The following is a 5,326-nucleotide window of genomic DNA, read 5'->3' as shown; positions in this document are numbered from 1 at the left end:
AAGAAAAAAGATTGCTTAATAGTAGAAGTAGTCTATGAAATGTCTCAAGTTCTGCAGTTTGTATTGGAGCATTGTTTTAGTCTCTTTATTCTGGTCAAACACAGCTGGTTCCATTGTCTTTGACAATTTGACAGCATACAGTAACATTAGATTGTGATCTCTGACATGGATTTTTATTTCTAATCATTCATATATAAATAAGGCATCTTCAATTCATATATATTTTATATGTATTTTTTATGTATAGTCTCATACAAATGGATAGTGTGGGGTTATGTCAGCACAATACAATTCAGTGCAAATAAACTTTGCAAGGGTGTGTACAGAGACAAGGACGCAGTCACAATTTCAGGGGCGGCTGTGGCTCAGAGGGAGAGCGGGTTATCCACCAATTGAAAGATCAGCGGTTTGATCCCGGGCTCCTCCAGTCCATGTGAAGCATGTTGAAGTATCCTTGAGCAAGATACTGAACCCGAAATTGCTCCCGATAGCTGTTCCATCGGTGTGTGAGTGTGTTAAAACCGAGTAGCAGGTGGCACCTTGTACAGTAGCCTCGGCCACCAGTGTATGAATGTGTGTGTGAATGGGTGAACGTGACTCGTAGTGTAAAAAGCACTTTGAGTGGTCACTAGATGACTAGAAAGGCGCTATACAAATGTAGGTCCATTTACACCATTTACAATAAGCATGTCATCATTATGCTCATTATGTCATCAGACATAATGAGCCTCGTACTGTAAGATGTGTGTATAAAGTACTGTGACCATTGATGGATTACTGAATGGGCCCAGAGGCCTGTCAGTGTCAGTGGCTCCAGCTGGCCTTCACCTGCAAAATGTCACTCAAAGAGAGATGAACTGGCCAGGAAGAGACTGAAAATGACCGCAAAGAGACACAAAAAGGCACAAAACAGCTACAGAGAGATGCACAACAACCACAGACAGACACGATACAACTATGAAGAGATCCTGAACAGCTGCAAAAAGAGACAAAGAGACTCACGACGACTAAGAAAAGGGGATTAACAACCACCAAGACAATAAAGGACCTAAAGAGACTACCAAGAGACGCAAAGCAACAACAAAGGGATGCAAAACGACCACAAGAGGACACAGTTTGACGACAAAGAGACACAGTACGACTACATGATGGGGCAAAACAACTAAAGACATAATAGAGACTCAGAATGGCCTAAAAGACAAGAGCACAGTGAAATGCGTGATGACTACAAAGAGACACAGAACAAGAAAAAGAGACCAAGCAACGGTACAGTCTGTGTGTCTTGCTCCAAGGTAGGAGAGGTGATGGGGCCTTCTTTCATGTCTGTACCCCGGGGCCCATTGTCTCACGATCCATCCATAGTTGTGACAGCAAAGTAACAACTTTGTATTTTCGCCATCGTTGTTGTATGGCGGTCACTTAGGTTATCTGTGTTTTTCTCACATTTCACAAGATGAGTTGAGGGAACTTTGTCCATCTAGTTGTTCATATCAGACTGTAGAATACACACTGTCCACATTTCACTGTGCTCTGCTGACAAGCAACCACAAACTGTCTTTCAAACACCTGACTCATATACATGCCACCTGTAATTGGACATCGTGTGCAGAAAACCTTCAATTACTGAGATTTAACTTTAACAGATATTATCCACCTTCATTATCTATCTATAAAAGGTTAGAACAACAAATGCATATTAGAAGCTAAACACAGTGACTCATTTAGATAACTGGGGACAAAAAAAGCTAAAAACAGTAATTCAACAAATAGCAACTGCATTTAAAACCCAACCCCAAGGAGCCAGGGATCAAACCGCTGATCTTCCAAATGGTGGACATCCCACTCTACCTCCGTGCCACAGCTGCCTCAGTTATATTGAATAGATGTGAGAACACAATCATACTTCAATAAAATAAATAATAAAATAATTGGATTCCCGTTGGATGCACTGTAAAAAAAATCCTGTTCTTTCTCTACCATTTTCTCAACCTATGAGCTTATATTAATAATAACTATATATTTAGTCCTCACAGTGTATTCGAATGAGATAGCTGGAAGGTGGCTATCACTGTTTTAACCCCAGTCCAATCACAATTTGATATCTATACCGAGTCCTATCAAACTTTTGACATTGATTCTGTCTCTGGCGTCTGTAAAGCACATAGCACAGAATTTACATTTGTTTCCTCGTCCCATCATCCTATTTATTTCAGCACAGATACGCCTTTCAACCAAACTACTGTATGCTGTCTGTTACGATTAAACTCTGAGTTAGCATACTATCTTTATTATCAGACACACACCCACAGAAATGTCTTTTTCTGATCAACTGATTGTTTGATCGTTCATAATATCCAAATATTTGAAATAGATGGCCTGAGGACTTTTCCATTCCATTCCATTGCTAAACACAACAGTGTGTTAAACATCTCTCTGAGTGAGCCAAGGTTGTACTGTCAGCCTCAGGGATGGGTGAATTTGAATTTGTGACATTTTGGTCTTCTGATATTTTTAGACACAACAGTAAAGCAAAACAAGTCCTGCCAGTTAACAAAAATCCATGTTTAGTCCCTCTCTGTCAGTGAGCCATTTCATTTGTTGATTTTTACTGAAGAAGATGTGGTTCCTGTGTGTGGTTTTCCCAACTTGTCACATCCATTGAAAAGCAGAAAATTGATGTCATTTTCTTTCAGCATTGCTGCAGAGTTGGATTTTTACTCTACTAAGGTAAGAAAATATTCAGCACATACTAGCATTGCTTTTTAATGCTGTGTTCAACTTACCACATTTTATTTTAAAATTTCAAATGCTCACCAGGATAACTCTGAGAGCATCGTCATTAACTTGCCACCAGTATCACTTCAATTTGTGTTTTTCATTCAGAGCATTATCAAACTAAGTGACCAAAAAAATAAATAAAGAAAGAAAGACAAGAAAAAGGAAAATACAAAGCAACACAATATCTTTGCAATTAATAGCATTTTACTAAAAATGTCATATTTTTTGAGACTTGAGGTTTTTGTGTTGCCTCAAAAAATGTTTGGTAGCCTACATTTTTAGGCTGTACTGCACTGTATTGTATTCAAATGTGTTTCTAATGTTTTGTCCACCTCATTTAAAGCAGCATAAACAATTGAAACACACTGCAATATATCAAAACTCTACAATGCACAATTTTCTTTTGCTTTGCTGAACTGCCCGGAATGTGCATTATATTGACTGTTACTTTCCTGCCATTCATTTAACAAGAAAAAGCTTTTGCTCATGTTGCCATGTCTCCCTGGTTCGTCATGGTGTGCCTGGTCATATTGTAAACCTTTTTCCCCCTTCACCTTCATGAAACATTGTAGTTCTTAATGTTTTCTTTAGGGAGTAAAATAACAGGACTATAATGATCTGTCAGCTGGGATTTAATAAGATAGATACTGAGTAGGAGATACAATTGGAGGAAATGAATTGTCTCAGTAGCTTAAGAATGCATTCAGTGGTTGGTTGAAAATATCAAGATAAATCATAAAACATTTTTGAAGGTCAATCAATCAATCATTAGTCACATGAAGTCATAAAATATGACTTCAGTGAAATGCAGTCATCAGTTCCATCAATTGTCTATTTAAAATAGTATAGTAATAATAAATGCCATCGTGTAGATTTGAGCAGGGTCTTAATTTACGATTCTTGTGGCCTCTCAGTGCTTGCGTGGTGTAACCGGTGTCTTCTTTACGACCTCAGCAAAGTGAAAAGGCAGTTATACGGGTAGCTGAGATCTTAAACAATTCTACCAGCCTTATTTTTGCAGCGTCTGGTTTAAATATCCTTTATGCAGGGTGGAGCAGCGCCTATTTTGTGTTCAGCTGAATGAACCACGCTTTGCGGTTCTTTGCATTCATGTTTGGTGCTGTTTCTGTATCAGGCAGTGATGTTCCCCGTCAGGATGCTTGGTACAGTTGCTTCTGTCATTTTATAGGTAGATTAAATCCACCAAAAATTCAGAGTTAATTTATGTCATCAGTCAAATTGACGGTGTTGTCCTGGAACTTGCTCCAGACTGCATCATTCAGTGAAGACTGCAGGGCAGCCTCTGATTTGCCTGATCATTTCCTGACCGTTGACATCACTAAGAGCACGCACCATAGTTTGTTTACTTTAATCTCAGCAGGATAGCCACACAGTCACTCTTGCCAAGCTGGGGAAGGGACAGCAACAATGAGCACAGCGTCAGGATTACCAGTCTGTGAGCAGTTCAGGTCTTTGCAGAGATCCTGATATCCAGATATCCTGCTGGAAACTGAAGCAGGAGCGGAGATTATTCAGTTTATTATCCCATGCCTGTACAGTATGGCCTTGTTCAGACTGCCAGCCAAAATCCGATTTTTAGCCAATCTAGATTGGAACCAGATGGCTCTTATGAAGTCTGAACAGTCATAAATGACATGAAATCTGATTTTTGCAAACCAGATCGAAACGACCTTTGGTAGTTTCTAATCGCATTTGGACAGATGTGTCTGAGTCTGAACAGCTCCTTATATGACTTCACACAATACACGCTAGATGACACCTCCACTCCGATGTCGTTGCCATAGCAACCTGTCAGATTGGTCAATAATGTGGCCCAGTCTGAACAGAGCCAAATCCGATTTGGACACTTGCTAAAAACAGTGTGGACAGTCAGCAGTCAAAAATCTGATTTGAGAAGGAATCAGATTTGAATCAGATTCGCCTGCAGTCTGAACGCAGCCTATGTTGCAGAGAACATTTATATAGCTTGTGTTTGATCCCTTCATCAACATTTCTGTATTGTTTTGCGTTTTCAACTCACAGGCCTGTGTGCCCCTGAGCATCCCCATTGCCTTCATGTTTGTACTTACTGTAGTGTATTTTATGTGAATGGGATTAAATGAATGTACTGTAAGACATTTGATAACTGGGGCAATGGGGTCAGCAATTCTAATTTATTCCTGCTCAGATATTACCTTGGACCTGATATAAGGTAACTCTTTAGCCTGTGATTGGAAACAATATATTGATTTTAAAATGAAATCAGATGAATCAGTATACACATTTTTTCCCAAGTGAAAACTAATTTATAATGACTTCTTTATGTACTGTTCTTTCACAGGGATAAGAAACACAGCATATGGAACCTCTGATATTCCTTCTCCTGTTTGCAGGTATTTGTTGTAGTAGTACTTTTGAGGGTGTGGAGGAGAGAGGAGAAGGAGGGAGAAGGTGTAGAACTGTAATATTCAGTACTTACATAAACAACTTTTTTGTTAATTTGCAGGACTGTTGGGGTCAACATCAGTAACAGCACAAAACATGACTA

This window comes from Epinephelus lanceolatus, chromosome 3, assembly GCF_041903045.1.
Source record: "Epinephelus lanceolatus isolate andai-2023 chromosome 3, ASM4190304v1, whole genome shotgun sequence".
Classification (NCBI taxonomy): Eukaryota; Metazoa; Chordata; class Actinopteri; order Perciformes; family Serranidae; genus Epinephelus; species Epinephelus lanceolatus.
This window is presented reverse-complemented; position numbering follows the sequence as displayed.